This window comes from Schistocerca piceifrons, chromosome 2, assembly GCF_021461385.2.
Source record: "Schistocerca piceifrons isolate TAMUIC-IGC-003096 chromosome 2, iqSchPice1.1, whole genome shotgun sequence".
Lineage (NCBI taxonomy): Eukaryota > Metazoa > Arthropoda > Insecta > Orthoptera > Acrididae > Schistocerca > Schistocerca piceifrons.
The window spans coordinates 946,423,621-946,444,300 of record NC_060139.1 but is presented as its reverse complement, the minus strand read 5'-3'; the positions used below and the strand labels follow the sequence as shown (position 1 = coordinate 946,444,300).

At 46.4% G+C, this 20,680-nt stretch overlaps 1 protein-coding gene and 1 pseudogene across 3 annotated transcripts in view; one reads left to right on the top strand and one right to left on the bottom strand.

Moving 5' to 3' along the window:
* Positions 1 to 20,680, top strand: part of LOC124772611 (disks large 1 tumor suppressor protein) — a 921,529-nt gene that overhangs the window by 501,385 nt on the left and 399,464 nt on the right. The window lies entirely within an intron of this gene.
* LOC124778672 lies at positions 15,570 to 15,687 on the bottom strand (annotated as a pseudogene).

Here is a 20,680-nt window from a genome sequence, read left to right as displayed (position 1 = left end):
ATCGATATGTTTATATTGCAATGATATTATTCTTATGTGTATTCTTTCTTTTGTCACTATGATCTGTGACGTACTTGTAACTCTTGATTTTTGGGCGCGTAAGCGATTATTAGTTAGTTGTTAGAGAGTCGGACCTTGAGAAGGTCAAGTCTTGGACGTCATTTTGGAAAGACACATATTGTCGTCAGCTTATGAAATGTGAACTTTAACAGCGAGGAAGATGTTTTCAAGTATGTTTTGTATTGTGATGTTTCGTGTGTTACGTGCTATCGCAACAAAAGCAATAAAAAAGAAGTGTAACTTAAATTCGGAGTGCTGATTATTTTTTTTACATCACTGTTGTGCTAACTTTGAAAGGTTTAATCTTCAAGAATGGTTTGTGAAGCGCATCTACAAAACTTTTGAATATAGCAGAATAAAACCTAGGCCTCTTTGCATCCGAGCTTGGAATCATCACCACCTAGATTTTCGACGATTGGGCCATGATTTTGCAACGAGACTAGCGTGGGAAACACGAAAAGATGAGTGCCTAGTTTATTCATTATTACATGAAATGACTTTATTAACTGTGCTCTAATGACACCTGCCACATAATAACTTTGTTGCTGCCCGAAAATGCAGTATTTAGCAGCGTGAGCAACACCACAATCATTATTAAATTTTGACCTTTGTTGTGGTAGGGTTGTTAGGAGGTTGAGCTCATAAAAGAGGTAGACAAGATTCGATGCACGGCGGCGCGCTTCGTCATGGTCTCTTGTACTCCGCGGGATAGCATTACGACGATGCACAACAAGCTCCAACGGCAGACGCTACTAGAGAGGCGTTGTGCATGACGGAGAGCTTTACTATTGACATTCCGAGAGTGGGCTTTCCGGGGATATTCGGGCAAAATATTACTTCCTCCCACATGCGATTCGCGAAATGACCGCATAGAGAATGCCCGAGAAATTAGAACTCATGCGCCATGCGCGAATGGATCATATGGGGCTGCGGGAGGGGGGAATATAGTCGTACGAGACGTATCCTTCAACGCACATCGTAAGGTGGCCTCCGGGGCTATAGATGTACGAGGAGAGTTCAATAAGTAATGCAAAACATTTTTACTCTCGGTTGAAAAATGTGTAATTTGTTGTGGGACAGCGTGGAATATTCCCGCTTCAGCACCTATAGTTTGATGAAGTTCCGATAGATGATGGCGCTATACCGTAGCCTTAAAAAAAATGGCTCTGAGCACTCTGGGACTTAACATCTATGGTCATCAGTCCCCTAGAACTTAGAACTACTTAAACCTAACTAACCTAAGGACATCACACACATCCATGCCCGAGGCAGGATTCGAACCTGCGACCGTAGCGGTCACGCGGTTCCAGACTGAAGCGCCTAGAACCGCTCGGCCACATCGGCCGGCGTAGCTTTCAAAATGGCGTCTGTAACGGAGATGAGTTCTAACCAGAGAACTGTCATTGAGTTTCCTTTGGCGGAAAACCAGAGCATCGCAGATAGTCCTAGGCGCTTGCAGAAGTCTACGGAGTGAACAGAAGCACGATGAGTCGTTGGTCGCGTCGTCTGTCATCATCGCACCGAGGTCGCTCAAATCTGTCAGATCTCCCGTGCGTCGTCCGACCGCACACGGCTATGTGGTGCCCACAGGAAACTGAAGCAACGACGTGAGCATGTTCGTCGCCACAAAAATGCAAACCAACTTCTTCACCGTAACAACGCAAGGCCTCATCCAAGCCTGCGCACACGAGAGGATCTCACAAAACTTCACTGGAACGTTGTGCCTCATCCAACCCGGGTCTCGCACCTTCGGACTTCCGTCTGTTTGGCCTAATGAAGGATGCACTTTGCGGAAAGCGTACGTGGATGATGGGGAGGTTATTGATGCAGCAGGATGCAGGCTTCGACGTCGACCAATCGAGTGGTAGCATGCGGGCATACACGCCTTCCCAGTAAGATGGCGTAATGCCGACGCATTGAACGGAGATGATGTTGAAAAACAGCGTTTTGTAGCCAGAAGAGTGGGTAACAATGTGGTATGCTGCAAACGCAAATGAAACCAACCTTCTTTCAGAAAAAAAATATGTTGCATTACTTATTGAACGCCCATGTAGATATGAAAAAAAATATTCGTGTAGGGGCCGTTTACGAACCGTATGTGTAGAACAGCATGCTCTTCATCGTTTGGTATGGCGCTCATCATACCTGACATTATTTATTGATGCTGCGTAAGAGAAAATGTCATCGTTCTCATAACCTGGACAGAATTTCTATTCCGTGCAATGAATGGGCATCTTGATTTGTATGAGTGGTGATGAGTGCCGACGGGTGGAAGAAAGATTGCTGTATTGTTCAAATACAGTATTAATGACACACTGTTTTATTAAGTCACATCGGTAAAATACACAAATACGAAATGCGACGAGCAGATGTCAGCTGTAGGGAAGGTGACTGGACGACTAAAGTTTATTGATAGAGTGCTAGGAACATAACAGCGCACATGCAGTGTAGACCGCAGAGAGAACGTTTGTGCAATCTTGTGTTTGGGAACCCCAGGAGATTTCATAAAGGAAGACATCGAAGCAATATAGAGGCGTGCTGCTACATTTATTAACGGTCGATCAATACGAGAGTGCTACGGAAATGCTCTGCAGTTATAGATGGGAATCCCTGGAGCCGAGAATGCAAGAAATTTAGGATCTCAGTCAACCTATTCCTATATGGACGCAGACGTGCTGGCGTGAGTCTCGCGGGAGAATAGTGCGGGAAGCTGTCACAGGCGACGCAAGCGAAGCATTGTATGGGCAGAATCATTGGCCGAGGTATTTACCTGTCGGCAACGATAAGCCACGGCCGTTGTTCTTGCTCTGATGTCAGCTACCTGGGACCTGGCCTTCGCCTGGTACATGCTCTGTTGCGCATGCTTGGTTGTTACGTTCAGTCGCTCGGCGCTAGTCGCATTCGGTGTTTATCGCCGTGCTCTTCTCTTCACGGTTGTCACGCTCTCTGTCCCTCCATAGATAGTGTTTCGTTCCCTCCTCAGTGCTTCGCCTCCTCGACAATGATAGTTAGGGGCGTTATCACGCCCTGTGCAGATGTAAACAGAAAGTTCAGAGAATCAGCAGTTGCGAAAACCTGCAGAATAATTGTACTATCTCGAACGTGCATCTCGCGGAAGGATAGCAAGGACAAAATAAGGGTGGCTAGCCCTCGTACAGAGGCCTAGGAGCTATAGTTTTCCTCTCGCTCTATTTGCGAGCGGAACAGGCAAGGAAATTAAAGGTAAAACCCTTTAGGTTGTCAGATCACGTCATGTTCTTCTTCAATTTCTTCTTACATTGTCGACATTTCGATCCCTCTACTGGGAACAACTGGTGAAATGAAATGATCGTATGGGACTGATGACCCAGAGTCCCTAGGTGGGGAAGTTGGGTTGTCGAGTTGCAAGTATTTTTAGCTGACGCCACATTCGGCGACTTGCGTATCAATGGTAATGAAACGATGACGAGGATAACCCAACACCCAGTCCCCGAGCGGAGAAAATCTCCGGCCCGACAGGTAATCGAACCCAAGCACGCTGCGTGGCAGACGCGCTGACCACTCAGCAAAGGGGGCGGACAGTCAACTAGTGATCACAGTTTGCTGAACACTGTGTATGGGTTCTTCTGTTGTAGTGAAAGATTGAGGATAATTGAAAGAATTTCAACTTTCAGTTACAGAGCGTATCACAAAATTTTAAAAGTTTCTCTCGGATGAACCTGCTCTATTGAGGCATAACAAAAAGTTCCGCTATTAATATTAATATTCCAACACAATATTCATAACTAGGGCCCTGGCTCTAGTAGCTGACTGCGTATGAAAAGTTGAACTCTCTGCTACAAACAAGGTTAGCCGTTCCGAGCGTGAGTCAATGAAGCAAAGATAATCCGACACACAAATACGAATAAACATAGAGCCTAACTTCACCCAGAAATCTAATACATAAAATATGAATACTTGTTTGTGTGTCATCTTTGCCTTCCTATACCATTCGTTCGATTACGATGAAACATTGAAACTTTGGTGCGTAGTTGTACTCCGGACCACGAAGTTGTCTGCCCATAGGGGTAGAGGTAAAAAGAGGGTTGCACAGAGGCTTCATTCCGGAATGTCTAGAGCAATTTCAGTCAAATTTTGTGTATATAGATGACTCAATGTTTGTATAAAAATATTGTGGGGGTCGGCGTGGGGAACGAGAAGACATAATACTTTTAAAAAAAAAATTCGATAATGACCGATATTAGTGTCAGATCCATAGTTCTCGGGTCACAAGGCTTACGGGTGACGATCATGTTGACGTTTCACCCCTATAGTTAGGGTTAGGATAGGGTGCATATCTCTGTAAAAACTGAAGGAATTTGTACCAAAATTGGCACTCGTATCTCCTGCCATCTGGAAACATTTACTATGACAGTAAGGCACCACTAGTAATCCTATAGTTTAAGGTGGACGTGGAAGAGAGTGACATATAAGCATAAGTCAACAACTTCTGGAGCAACTTCATCCATTGATAGATTTCAACATAGATAATGTTGGGGGGAGAGCAAACACACAGAAAATGCAACAGGTCTACTAAAGAGACTGCATACACCATACTTGTGCGCCCTTTTCAGGAATATTACTATGTGGTGTGGATCCGCATCAGATAAGACTGACGCAGAAGTTCAAAGAAGGGTAGCACGTTTTAAATTATCACGAAGTAGGCGAGAGTGTGCCACAGATATGATACGCGAATTGGGGTGGCAGTCATTAAAACAAAGGCTTTTTCGTTGCGGTAGGATCTTCTCATGAAATTTCAATCGCCAATTTTGCCCTCAGAGTGTGAAAATACACTCCTGGAAATTGAAATAAGAACACCGTGAATTCATCGTCCCAGGAAGGGGAAACTTTATTGACACATTCCTGGGGTCAGATACATCACATGATCACACTGACAGAACCACAGGCACATAGACACAGGCAACAGAGCATGCACAATGTCGGCACTAGTACAGTGTATATCCACCTTTCGCAGCAATGCAGGCTGCTATTCTCCCATGGAGACGATCGTAGAGATGCTGCATGTAGTCCTGTGGAACGGCTTGCCATGCCATTTCCACCTGGCGCCTCAGTTGGACCAGCTTTCGTGCTGGACGTGCAGACCGCGTGAGACGACGCTTCATCCAGTCCCAAACATGCTCAATGGGGGACAGATCCGGAGATCTTGCTGGCCAGGGTAGTTGACTTACACCTTCTAGAGCACGTTGGGTGGCACGGGATACATGCGGACGTGCATTGTCCTGTTGGAACAGCAAGTTCCCTTGCCGGTCTAGGAATGGTAGAACGATGGGTTCTATGACGGTTTGGATGTACCGTGCACTATTCAGTGTCCCCTCGACGATCACCAGTGGTGTACGGCCAGTGTAGGAGATCGCTCCCCACACCATGATGCCGGGTGTTGGCCCTGTGTGCCTCGGTCGTATGCAGTCCTGATTGTGGCGCTCACCTGCACGGCGCCAAACACGCATACGACCATCATTGGCACCAAGGCAGAAGCGACTCTCATCGCTGAAGACGACACGTCTCAATTCGTCCCTCCATTCACGCCTGTCGCGACACCACTGGAGGCGGGCTGCACGATGTTGGGGCGTGAGCGGAAGACGGCCTAACGGTGTGCGGGATCGTAGCCCAGCTTCATGGAGACGGTTGCGAAAGGTCCTCGCCGATACCCCAGGAGCAACAGTGTCCCTAATTTGCTGGGAAGTGGCGGTGCGGTCCCCTACGGCACTGTGTAGGATCCTACGGTCTTGGCGTGCATCCGTGCGTCGCTGCGGTCCGGTCGCAGGTCGACGGGCACGTGCACCTTCCGCCGACCACTGGCGACAACATCGATGTACTGTGGAGACCTCACGCCCCACGTGTTGAGCAATTCGGCGGTACGTCCACCCGGCCTCCCGCATGCCCACTATACGCCCTCGCTCAAAGTCCGTCAACTGCACATACGGTTCACGTCCACGCTGTCGCGGCATGCTACCAGTGTTAAAGACTGCGATGGAGCTCCGTATGCCACGGCAAACTGGCTGACACTGACGGCGGCGGTGCACAAATGCTGCGCAGCTAGCGCCATTCGACGGCCAACACCGCGGTTCCTGGTGTGTCCGCTGTGCCGTGCGTGTGATCATTGCTTGTACAGCCCTCTCGCAGTGTCCGGAGCAAGTATGGTGGGTCTGACACACCGGTGTCAATGTGTTCTTTTTTCCATTTCCAGGAGTGTATTTTGTTGGCGCCCACCTACATAGGGAAGGATGATCATCAGAATAAAGTGCGAGAAATCAGAACTCGCACGGAAAAATTTCAATTTTTCGTTTTTCCCGCGCGCTGTTCGAGTGTGGAACGGTAGAGAAATATCTTGAAGGTGGGTCCAAGAACCCTTTGCCAGGCACGTAATTGTGAATTGCAGAGTAGTGGTGCAGATATAGATGTAGAACAACATTTGATTTGTATGTGACTCATTATTTGTGTAAAAGAGAGTTCTACTACTGTTAGGGATGTTAGTGACGATGAGATGTGATCTGCAGAAACGTCCGATAGCGACCTGTTGATACTGACTTGGAATACTGTAAAAGTATGAAGGGCAATCTCTTATTTGCTTTGTTCAGTGCACCTACCACATCGTGACAATGAGCACTGCAGCGAGTCAATAATTTTGCCAGCGGGGCCAAGGATCGTACCACGCTGCTCAACACCGCAGACACATTTAACGTCCTCTCTGGAGTCGCACGGTGTTCAGAGCTAAGTATCAAATAGTTTCCAGCGACATTCCTTTCTGTCGAAGCTGGTGGCACAGTTATAAGTATCCTCAGAATTCAAATGAAACAGCAGGGCAAAATGCATAAATTTGAAATATATGTAACACCGTACGCGGGCGAAGCCGTATGCAAACAGCTATTTATGAATAAAAAGGAACTTTACACTCCATAATTAACTGATAATAAGGAACAACGCAATCGCTTGGTTCTCTAAACAAAACTAAAAGATCGGCTTTTGAACTAAAAAATCGCTATATTTTGCCAAAAGTGAGTCAACACTAACTTCAGCAATCTTGTCCTGGCGCTAATAAGATGCGCGACAGTTGGAAACGAACCCAAGACCGGGACTGACGGGTATAATAGTCGTTATCTTCGAGTTGTGGGTGGTTTTTTTCCTCTCCAACAGCAGCGAGTTAAAGTCTCCGTGCTGTTGTCCTATGTCTTCACCTCCCTTGCATCCGTCATCCAGGTAGCCCTACAGTAAGTACTTCTTTCTCAGGAGCTCGAAGCTGGGTGGCGCTTCGGAACTCTCAGTATACGAGAATGTGTACAGATTTTGACACAAACATTAAAAGAAGATTTCCTTCTCACTTGTTGCTTTTCTCCCGTCACTTAGGAAACGTTTGCAATACATTGCCATAGGTCTGCAATTTGAATTAATATTTCAAGGGGTGAGGGGGATAAAATGAACGGATGTAACTGAACCGTTACAACTGTCACAGACCACAGTCGTGTCCACTTATTAAAGGAAGTTTTCTTGCGCTAGTTCTGAAGAAGTGAGGTTTTTGTGTATACTTTTTTCGACTATTATTGGTGGGCCATCACAATTGGATAGGAACCTAAAGAGGGAGAGAAAGATAGGGTGAATTTTATCAAAATACACTACTGCCCATTAAAATTGCTACACCACGAAGATGATGTGCTACAGGCGCGAAATTTAACAGACAGGAAGAAGATGTGATACGCAAATGATTAGCCTTTCAGAGCATTCACAAAAGGTTGGCGCCGGTGGTGACACCTACAACGTGCAGACATGAGGAAAGTTTCCAGCCGATTTCTCGTACACAAACAGCGGTTGACCGGCGTTGCCTAGTGAAACGGTGTTGTGATGCCTCGTGTAAGGAGGAGAAATGCGTACCATCACGTTTCCGACTTTGATAAAAGTCGGATTGTAGCCTATCGCGATTGCCGTTTATCGTATCGCGACATTGCTGCTCGCGTTGGTCGAGATACAATGACTGTTAGCAGAATATGGAATCTGTGGGTTCAGGAGGGTAATATGGAACGCCGTGCTGGATCCCAACGGCCTCCTAACACTAGCAGTCGAGATGATAGGCATCTTATCTGCATGGCTGTAACGGATCGTGCAGCCACGTCTCGATCCCTGAGTCAACAGATGGGGACGTTTGCAAGACAACAACCATCTGCACGAACAGTTCGACGACGTTTGCAGCAGCATGGACTATCAGCTCGGACACCATGGCTGCGGTTACCCTTGACGCTGCATCACAGACAGGAGCGCCTGCGATGGTGTACTCAACGACGAACCTGGGTGCACGAATGACAAAACGTCATTTTTTCGGATGAATCCAGGTTCTGTTTACATCGTCATGATGGTCGCATCCGTGTTTGGCGACATCGCGGGGAACGCACATTGGAAGCGTGTATTCGTCATCCCCATACTGGCGTATTACCCGACGTGATGGTATGCGGTGCCATTGGTTACACGTCTCGGTCACCTCTTGTTCGCATTGACGGCACTTTGAACAGTGGACGTTACATTTCAGATGTGTTACGACCCGTGGCTCTACCCTTCATTCGATCCCTGCGAAACCCTACATTTCAGCAGGATAATGCACGACCGCATGTTGCAGGTCCTGTACGGGCCTTTCTGGATACAGGAAATGTTCGTCTGCTGCCCTGGCCAGCAGATTCTCCAGATCTCTCACCAACTGAAAACGTCTGGTCAATGGTGGCCCAGCAAATGGCTCGTCACAATACGCCAGTCACTACTCTTGGTGAACTGTGGTATCGTGTTGAAGCTGCATGGGCAGCTTTACCGGTACATGCCTTCCAAGCTCTGTTTGACTCAATGCCCAGGCGTATCAAGGCCGTTATTACGGCCAGAGGTGGTTGTTCTGGCTACTGATTTCTCAGGATCTATGCACTCAAATTGCATGAAAATGTAATCACATGTCAGTTCTAGTATAATATATTTGTCCAATGAATACCCGTTTTTCATCTGCATTTCTTCTTGGTGTAGCAATTTTAATGGCCAGTAGTGTATTGTTGTCGATTAGCAGAGGCTTCCTGGTAGTTGTTTGCATTTCTAACACACCGTGGCTGAGTACTTAGTTCCTTGATGGCGGAAAACCAGGAATCTGGAAGCCTATTGCGTCTTTTGACATTACGTCTGGCCTTAGAAATCTCAACCGCTTCTCGGAGTTTCGTTCTATAAATGTTGTATTCCTTTGCTAGCGCTCGTATGTTATTGAATTCTGCAAGGTGATTCTCATTAACGTTTAGTAACGTCCGAAGCGACGTAGATGACGCAGAGACAAGTAATTTAATACAAGATACATGGGGTTGCAAAACTGGTTGACAAATGTTGAACATTTGACGTCGCCAGATGTATGTCGTAGCACGTGCAGCGGTTGTGTCTATCGGACTGTTGCACCCGATAATCCCAATCCAATGAAGTATTCATGTCAGTGTGGCTCCGCGCCTACATGTAGCACTTTGGCGAGTGGCGTCAGGGTTCGAGTTACGACTCTGGCAGGCAGTATTTTTTTCCTGTTGTTAGAGAATTTTGTGTTTACATTGAAGTACTAATTTACTAATTTATTTACCGGTCTCGACATTTCCGGTGGTTTATTGCAAAGTACAGTACAAAAAAAAACAACCATATCGCGCCACAGGTAAAACAGTATGAGGTTTCGAAATACATTATTACTAGTAAATACCCACATTTTCTTTGCTACATAATGCCCGTAAACAGAACGAGAAGGGGAAAAGAAAGAAACATAGCATAAGAACAGCTTTTGCTTGGCTACAGCGAGGACAATAATTTTGTAACTTCTACATTTACAACAGCTCACATTTACAACAGGTGTTCTAAGTTTGCACCGCCTGCTTGAATGAAAGTATTGCATCGCTCAATAATCCCTTCACGCAGGCGCTCGAAAACATCCTACGTATTTTGGATGTGACGTCAAACGTTCAACATTTATCATCCATTTTTGGGGTATTTCCCAACATTTGAGGCACAATGTTTCATATTAAATTACTTGACTCAGCGTCGTCTACGTCGCTAAGGGTTTTTTAAACGTTAATAAGAATCATCCTGTCTGTATGTGTTAACTGCAGTTCTCCTGGTATTCCACCGAGCGAGGTGGTGAGGTGGTTAGCACATTGGACTCGCATTCGGGAGGACGACGGTTCAAACCGCATCCGGCCATCCAGGTTTAGGGTTCCCATGATTTGCTTAAATCGCTTCAGCCAAATGCCGGGATGGTTCCTTTGAAAAGGCACGGCCGATTTCCTTCCCTATCATTGACACACTCTGAGGTTTTGCTCCGTCTCCAGTGACCTCGATGTCGACGGGACGTTAAACCCAATCTTCCTTTCCTTCTTCCTTTTCGAGTACCGCAGATTCCGTTTTAGACACGTGTGACATTCGGGCTCTTTAATAAGTTCTTTTACTGTCCTTCCAATTTCACCTGCATACACTCCGCCACACTCAAAAGTCACCTCATAGACTCCCACAGCGTGGAGCCGAACATGTGCGTCCGTTTTGCTTCGGAAACAGTCTTTTTAATTTGCGTTGAGAGAAAAATACTTTTTTTGATGCTAAACGGACGCATCTGCTCGCCTCCACACTGCAAGAACCCATGAAGTGGCATGTGGCTGTGGAAACGTGTGCATAGGGAAAACTAGAAGGATTTTACCTTCAGTGACAACAGCTAGGAAAGCCTGCACAATTGCAGGAAAGGGAACGACGAGCAATGACTGGCGGATGGTGCTTGTAGATGTAACATAAAAGTAAAATAAAAACGTGACGCTGTGTAGGAAGTGTTGGCTTAGAGATCCGGACGGGTGGTCCAGTAGCAAAATTAGAACAGGCGTCTTCTATGCTCGATCACAATGGCGCCGTTCCTTCGCGACGTGTAGTGTACAGTCATTTAACTATGATATGCGGATTTAAAATTCGCGATTGTGTTGATGATAGCGGAACGAGGGAAAGATTGAAACCCGGTCGTCGAGCATGACCGACCCATCTCAGCTGATTCGAAACTGCCACTGATTCCTTACCTGAATGGTGGGTTAAATCGCAGGATTATGTGATATTCTTCTCAGGTTTGCAGGAAGATCTTCAAGTCGACACAATATTTCGACGGTCAACTGGTCCTTATTTTCAGTTCAGACGCAGCTGTTGCTGAGTCGTGTCGACCAGACGTCACGCTAGAGTTGGCGACTCCAAATGGGCCAGTAGAGAGTAATATGTCGTGAGTGCTGCCTCAGCTATAAACGATACGAGCAGCACCGCCGGTGGTGAATGGTAACAAAAACGAGGTTTCGCTGACGTGACTAACTGTTACAATCTTCTGCCGATTGTGTTAAACAACGTCGTGTGTTTTAATACAAGTCAGCGCATGTTTGCACGACTTGCTCAGAGAACAACGCTTGTCCCTACTGAAAAGATTATCACCGAGCCTAATTTTAATGAATTCCTCTATGACACAACCCATTGAAATTGAGTAAGACGATTAAACAAGATCCTCTAAGCGTCAGCACATGTCTCTCATATCGTATCATACGAGGACCGTTCGGAAAACATGATCCTATCGGTCGCTAAATGGAGACCACATTGAAAATAAAAAATGTTTTATTTGCAACAATTAGCTAAAAATTCCAGCTACTTCTCTACGTAGACATTTTTCGTAACCTTAAACCAACTTTCCAATTCCCTCGTCATAGAAGTCCGCTGCCTTTGATTTCCGCTGATTGTCTGCGCTGGTCCACTGTGCCAAAATGTTTATCATAGCAAACGGTTCATGTGAACAGAGATGAAACTCAGGGGGAGTCAATAACGGGCTGTATTGTAGGTGACCAAACAATTCTCATCGAAAACGCTGCAGGAGTATCTTCACTGCCCTTCCATCGTGTGACCGAAGATTGTCCTGAGTGAGGACACGCATGACAGCTATACTACGTGGGCTGCGTGACATCAGGCGAAATCTGTCACCAGGTCCTCATACTTGGCGGAGGACTCTCGGTCTAGGCATCTTTACATGTTCACTGTGCGCTCTAAACTGAAAAGGGCCACGTGACACTATCGCCGGGCATACTTGAGACACTGCCCAACAGGTCAGTGCAAAGCTTCATCGGATTTTCACTGTGGTTTCCATTTCGCACCCTGTCTGACCTTACTGTCCGAATAGCCCTTCGTATTATTTAACGATACTCTCATGATAGAAAAACGATGTGCCCGCTAATAAACCAGACGCCGCACGCTGTAGACTCAACTCAGCCATCCACGAATTTATCATCAAGTTTTACTCGCGAGAATTTAACACTACCAGAGCTGTTGTATCTGCATGGCTTCATGTTTTATGCACCTGATGGATGGAAACCTGTGTGTAAAATATTACGACGTAAGGTTGATGTACACTCCTGCTCATAAATTAAGGATAATTGCAGAATGTGGTGCCACACAGCGTGGCATTACGCAAAACTGGCGCTAATAGCGTAGGCACATAGGGAACACACACGACACAAATCTGTAAGTCCACGGTATTGGTGGTAAGTTGAGAAATCCGTCCCGAAACACATGTACTACAAAACGCCACTGTTTCCTGCGCATGTACCCCGACATCAGTATGGGATATGATCACCATGCACACATACACAGGCCGCACAACGGGTTGGTATACTCTGGATCAGGTGGTCGAGCAGCTGCTGGGGTATAGCCTCCCACTCTTGCACCAGTGCCTGTCGGAGCTCCTGAAGTGTCCTGGGGGTTTGAAGACGTGCAGCGATACGTCGACCGAAAACATCCCAGACGTGCTCGATGGGATTCAGGTCTGGAGAACAGGCAGGCCACTCAATTCGCCTGATATCTTCCGTTTCAAGGTACTCCTCCACGATGGCAGCTCGGTGGGGCCGTGCGTTATCATCCATCAGGAGGAAAGTGGGACCCACTGCACCCCTGAAAAGGCGGACATACTGGTGCAAAATGACGTCCCGATACACCTGACCTGTTACAGTTCCTCTGTCAAAGAAATGCAGGGTTGTACGTGCACCAATCGTAATCCCACCCCACACCATCAAACCACGACATCCATACAGGTCCCTTTCAAGGACATTAAGGGGTTGGTATCTGGTTCCTGGTTCACGCGAGATGAAATCCCAGCGAGAATCACTGTTCAGACTATACCTGCACTCGTCCGTGAACATAACCTGGGAACCGAGCGGGGTGGCGCAGTGGTTAGCACACTGGACTCGCATTCGGGAGGACGACGGTTCAATCCCGTCTCCGGCCATCCTGATTTAGGTTTTCCGTGATTTCCCTAAATCGCTTCAGGCAAATGCCGGGATGGTTCCTTTGAAAGGGCACGGCCGATTTACTTCCCTATCTTTCCCTCACCCGAGCTTGCGCTCCGTCTCTAATGACCTCGTTGTCGACGGGACGTTAAACACTAATCCCCTCCTCCTCCATAACCTGGGACCACTGTTCCAGTGACCATGTACACTGCTCTTGACACCAGGCTTTAAGGGCTCTCCTGTGACCAGGGGTCAGAGGAATGCACCTCGTAGGTCTCCGGGCGAATAAACCATGTATGTTAAGTCGTCTGTAGACTGTGTGTCCGGAGACAACTGTTCCAGTAGGTGCGGTAAGGTCTTGAGCAAGGCTACCTGCAGTACTTCGTGGCCGTCTGTGGGCACTGATGGTGAGATATCGGTGTTCTTGTGGTGTTGTACAATGTGGACGTCCTGTACTGAAGCCTGGACACGTTTCTGTCTGCTGGTCACGTTGCCATAATCTTGGGATCACACTTTGTGGCACACGGAGGGCCCGTGCTACGACCTGCTGTGTTTGACCAGCCTCTCGTTGCCCTAGTATTCTACGCCTTATAACGTCATCAGTATGTGTTCTTTGAGCCATTTTCAACACACTGTCACCATTAGCACGTCTGAAAACGTCTGCTCACTTACTCGCTGCACCGTACTTTGACATGCACCAACACACCTCTGCGCATGTGGACTGCTGCTAGCACCACCGTGCGACAACCGCAGTCAGATACACCGCATGGTCATACCCCGATGTGATTTAAACCCGCAAACCGCCCACCAGAGCGTTGTTTCACCATGTATCAGCATTATCCTTAATTTATGAGCATGAGTGTAGTCCTGTGATCGTGCGAATGTGGCGTATTTGTTGGCCTCCCCGCTCTCGAACAGCGCACTGTAAGCCTGCCATCATTTTCCTCCCAGTGTACGTGATTGAGAACGGCAGAGGTTCTCACCAAGTTACTATAGTCGTTGCTTTTACTGCAAGGCCGACCTGGCTTGGTTCTCTGGGCTTGGGAAGAGGGCTCTTGTAGAACCTGCTGACTTGCAGATAAACGTGGACCACTTTCAAGGCAGTCCACTGTCTGTCCTCTACACGCAAATTCCTCGTAATGAAATCCTACTTGTGCACTTTCCTTCAGGTGAAGTTCATCAATATTCATATGCTGCAGATTAAATTACAGAACGTTTGTTTGGAAAGCTTCACATAAGTTTCTACTCCGTGTAGGCTCTGCTTTACGTTTAGAATACTCTTTTTCTTTTTTCTAGGGAAACACCGTGGTCCATAGATAATACTATCGTCATTACTCTTTTCTCGTGAGCACTGCATCTCTCGGAGGTGACAGTAATCTCTTCTGCCTGTCAGTGTAAAGCTCTCTGGACCTTCGTTATCGCTAGTGCCAACGAGCTGCGCTTTTAATGCGAACTCAATGCAAATTCTTTTTTTTCTCTCTTTTTTTTCTCTCTCTCGCAAAACCCGAGCGAAGCGCCGTTTGATTAAAATTAATGGACTCCAGCGCCAGCTTCAAATACAATTTTGCGAATGCCACTACCCGAGGTACTTCGCGTCTTTTGTCTTCCATGGACGCCGGAGGATTTAGGCTGCTGCTTATCGCGAAACGAGAATTGGCGTTCATCTCGACTACACTGAGTCTCTTTCTCAAAATAAATGAATCAACAGAATTCTTGCATAACTTTAAATGAAAAATGTACCTCACATGGAAAGTGTTAAGGATGTTTCAGGTGAAGTGTTCTTTTCTGAAACTTACAAGATAATAAGTGAAAAGAATATTTTCTTTTTTTAGAGCTTTCGCCGTTTATTGTGAACTCTAACGCGTCGGGCCCCTCGAATCACTTCGCCATGACGTCCTCGATTGGCATCTGTGACATAGTCGGTCGACCGCTGCGCGGTTTGTCTGCAGTGTCCGTTTCTCTGTTACCAAACTAAAAAAACTAAAACGAAACTCCGTCCGAACAGGCCATGAAGGCCCAACGGAACCGACCGGCCGCCGTGTGATCCTCAGCGTACAGGCGTCACTGGATGCGGATATGGAGGGGCATGAGGTCAACACACCGCCCTCCCGGCCGTATGTCAGTTTTCGAGACCGGAGCCGCTACGTCTCAATCAAGTAGCTCCTCAGTTTGCCTCACAGGGGCTGATTGCACCCCGCTTGCCAACAGCGCTCGGCAGACCGGATGGTCACCCATCCAAGTGCTAGCCCAGCCCAACAGCGCTTAACTTCGGTGATCTGACGGGAACCGGTATTACCACTGCGGCAAGGCCGGTGGCAATCCGTTACCAAACTACTTCACCCAAATTCGCACGTTGCTGATGTCCGCCACAGCGTACCCATACAGTTTCTTCGTGGATGATGCTAAACAGCTTTAAAATTATGAATCAAAAAGCAAAACGCTGAGTTTTCCAAACAGGTTTTAATGCGTAGATCCAATGATGCCGCGTATGTGTATAAGTGCCTGGTGACTGTGTTGAATGGTAGTGTTGTGAAAAGGGCAGTTCAGGCCATGATGTGTACTAATTCCGTTGTTATGCGTTATTTTTTTTATGACACAGAACGCATTAGTTTTGGATCCACTCTCATAGTTTATTTACACTACTGGCCATTAAAATTGCGACACCACGAAGATGACGTGCTATAGACGCGAAATTTAACCGACAGGAAGAAGATGCTGTGATATGCCAACGATTAGTTTTTCAGAGCATTCACACAAGGTTGGCACCGATGGCGACACCTACAACATGCTGACAGGAGGAAAGTTTCCAACCGATTTCTCATACACAAACAGCAGTTGACCGGCGTTGCCTGGTGAAACGTTGTTGTGATGCCTCGTGTAAGGAGGAGAAATGCGTACCATCACGTTTCCGTCGGATTGTAGCCTATAGCGATTACGGTTTATCGTATCGCGACATTGCTGCTCCCGTTGGTCGAGATCCAATGACTGTTAGCAGAATATGGAATCGGTGGGTTCAGGAGGGGTGTTACGGAACGCCGTGCTGGATCCCAACGGCCTCGTATCACCAGCAGTCGAGATGACAGGCATCTTATCCACATGGCTGTAACGGATCGTGCAGCCACGTCTCGACCCCTGTGTCATAAGATGGGGCCGTTTTCAGGACAACAATCATCTGCACGAACAATTCGACGCCGTTTGCAGCAGCATGGACTATCAGCTCGGAGACCATGGCTGCGGTTACCCTTAACGCTGCATCACAGACAGGAGCGCCTGCGATGGTGTACTCCACGACGAACTTGGGTGCACGAATGGCAAGACGTCATTTTTTCGGATGAATCCAGGTTCTGTTTACAGCATCATGATGTGCTCGCATCCGTGTTTGGCGATATCGCGGTGAACGCACATTGGAAGCGTGTATTTGTCATCGCCATACTGGAGTATCACCTGGCGTGATGGTATGGGGTGCCATTGGTTACATGTCTCGGTCACCTCTTGTTCGCATTGACGGCACTTTGAACAGTGGACGCTACATTTCAGATGTGTTACGACCCGTGGCTCTACTCTTCATTCGATCCCTGGGAAACCGTACATTTCAGCAGGATAATGCACGACCGCATATTGCAGGTCCTGTACGGGCCTTCCTGGATACAGAAAATGTTCGACTGCTGCCCTCGCCAGAACATTCTCCAGATCACTCACCAATTGAAAACGTCTGGTCAATGGTGGCGAGTAACTGGCTCGTCACAATACGCCTTTCACTACTCTTGATGAACTGTGGTATCGTGTTGATGTTGCATCGGCAGCTGTACCTGTACACGCAATCCATGCTCTGTTTGACTCAATGCCCAGGCGTATCAAGGCCGTTATTACGGCGAGAGGTGGTTGTTCTGGGTACTGATTTCTCGGGATTTATGCACCTAAATTGCGTGAAAATGTAATCACATGTCAGTTCTAGTATAATATATTTGTCCAATGAATACCCGTTTAGCCGGCCGAAGTGGCCGTGCGGTTAAAGGCGCTGCAGTCTGGAACCGCAAGACCACTACGGTCGCAGGTTCGAATCCTGCCTCGGGCATGGATGTTTGTGATGTCCTTAGGTTAGTTAGGTTTAACTAGTTCTAAGTTCTAGGGGACTAATGACCTCAGCCGTTGAGTCCCATAGTGCTCAGAGCCATTTGAATACCCGTTTATCATCTGCATTTCTTCTTGGTGTAGCAATTTTAATGGCCTGTAGTGTAGTTATTTTCCAGAGAGTTGAAGCAGCGAGCGGTAATTTTAAAAACGGAATATCATTTTTTTCTATAATATAGTTCATGCATTTAGACCAAGTGTGTAGCAACCAAATTCCCATAAAAAAAAATGGTTCAAATGGTTCTGAGCACTATGGGACTTAACAGCTGGGGTCATCAGTCCCCTAGAACTTAGAACTACTTAAACCTAACTAACCTAAGGACATCACACACATCCATGCCCGAGGCAGGATTCGAACCTGCGACCGTAGCAGTCGCGCGGTTCCGGATTGCGCGCCCAGAACCGCGAGACCACCGCGGCCGGCCCAAATTCCCATCACTCTGAGGTAGAAAGCTAGACAGTTCAAAGACTTAGGGGTCTTCAGGGAACGTGCTGTATGCAAAAGTTACTGGTGTGACGGAACAAAAAGCTTCCTCGATTCGCTCTTTGAAGTTATGTTGGGTTGGATTGTAGAATGTTTCCTTACAGGGCCTTAAACAGGGCGGATGGGAATGCTCTAACAGACGAGGTTCAGTCTGCTGCGGATATTGACGTGTAATAAACATGTTATACGCATCGAGGGACTAATTTGACAGGTTGTTGATGCTCGGCGAGTGCTGACACGACGCCAGTGAAGCAGCCATGGCGTGTGCCGTGAGATATCCTGGCCGAAGAGCTCCATCAGCTCAATTTTACGTCAGTAGATTCTTTGTTGTTGGGCTATGTAAGGAATCGTGTTTGTGTCACCGAACACCCAAACCCGGGTATCTTGAAACAGCGCATGCAGTTAGGTTGTCGGTGCATGCCACCAGCAGCTTCACTCGCGGGTCGTTTAGGAGATGCATTGAGTTTTGTTTTCAGGAAAGTGGGCCCTCGTTCGAATACTGCACTCAAATGAACATTTCGCCACCACAGCATCCATCTGAATACCTCGAATTATGTACAGCACGTTGCAAACATCCCCAAAAACTTTGAACGCTTCTAGACGCTTCTAGGTACGTGACTACAATTAATAGACATTTGATTTAAATTTCTACACAGCATGTTTAAATACAGCAGCAACAATACAGAAAAAAATATTGTATGTATGACATAGATAAAGCTGCCTGTTATTTGTTGACTTTATTTTTGCCGGAGCGATTAAAGGTTACATGCCATTCTTTGGCGATCGTATTGTGCCCACATAGAATTTCGGTAGATTTAGATCGAAATTTTATTTTACTTTTGATGGGTTTCTAACACGTCCTCCATTTGTTACAGTTGCGGCAGCGTGTTTCGTATTAAAGTAAAAACTTAAAATTTACAGAAATAAATGTTAGGGACTGAATGGTTCAAAAATGACTCTGAGCACTATGGCCCATGGGACTTAACAGCTGAGGTCATCAGTCCCCTAGAGCTTAGAACTACTTAAAACCTAACTAACCTAAGGACATCACACACATCCATGCCCGAGGCAGGATTCGAACCTGCGACCATAGCGGTCGCACGGTTCCAGACTGAAGCGCCTAGAACCGTTCGGCCACAGCGGCCGGCAAGTATTACTGTATGAGTAATACTAATACAACAAGGAGTTCAGTTGTTAAAATCGGTGCTTGAGTTCAGTTGTAAATGAGAATAACTGTTACTGTCGGCTGTTCGCATAGAGCTTACAAGGGACGTCTCTTGTCTCGAACAGGAATTTGTATGTAAACATTTCTACACAGACCCCTCTCATACTTCTAACCGCGCCTGCGATGGCGTGTGATTGTGTAGCTCTTGGTACGTACACAACAGCGCTTGCAGTGTTGGAGGAGGGAGCTTTAACAAAGCAGTCAGTCAGTTACTTCAGCAAGTAGTGGACGTGTTTAGTGTACTTTTAATATACATACATGCCAAAATGAACGAAACCATTAATGTTTGGAACGTTTTAAATACTGTGGCATGCAAGTTAAGAAGACGTTATACAAAGGAAGACGGTGTAGGACAGGATGATGACACTTTTGCGCAAACTTTTTGGTGGATCTGATTATTAAGGAACATGAATATTCATGTGAGTGCTCGACTGAGTTGCATTGGATACGATAGTGGACGAAGAAAATGACTTTATCAACGATAACGCAATTAACAGTATTCAACATTGTAGTGTTAGTGGCAGTGGCGGAAGCAATATGCCTCAAAGACAAGCTAATAGTTCCGGTGACTAATTAACTTCACCAGGAAAAAAATCCAATGCTGTTAGTAGTTTAACAAAATTGTCGGAGGAACGTACTGAACATATTTATGATGATTATTATGCACCACCGCAGAAAGTTGCGATCTACAGCTCATTATTGAAGAGACATCGGTCTATAAGAAGCACATCGAACATCAATGTAATATTTGATTATATGGAGAAAAAAAGGCATAGCGAACATCCATTTAGAGGAAACATTGCAATCAAAGAACTGGAGATAAAACAACACATTCTATCCCAATTTGACATAGCAAGGAATGAAGGAAAACGTGTCCATTAAAGGCACGACTGATGACCATGGCTGTTAAGTTCCATAGTGCTCAGAGCCATTAAAGGCACCTAAAACTTTCGGTAATGCAGAAAGCAAGAGAAAGTGGGCACGCAAGGTTTAAACGTTCTGCAGCTTTCATAATACGTCCGAAGAAAGAGTACAGAATGTGCCGTAGACACATCACTGCTTTCACGAAACCCTGATATGTACAGAAAGATGAAGACATTCACCATTCCGGGACCCGATTTGTCGAAGAAGTAAACCAGAAAACTGCTGGTTTCGAGATACAGGCACAACATTTTTGGAACACTGATCACAGTGTATTTAATTATGAACTAACGTCTAGTGCGAAACTGTCTAAACAATGAGAAAAACCAACAGTTGCCGTGGTCTAGTCTGCACACAATACAGTTCATAGTTGTAGAATAGATGTTGGACTTCCAGTGAATGGAGACCTAACAAAATAACAGGATTGTTAGAAAGGCTATTGAAGGCAATGTTCGATCAAACATACATTTTGAGGCTAGCAGAAGTGGTAAAATGTCAAAAGACCATTTAATATCGTTTTTCGTGAATGGAGTTAATGTTGCAAGTAAC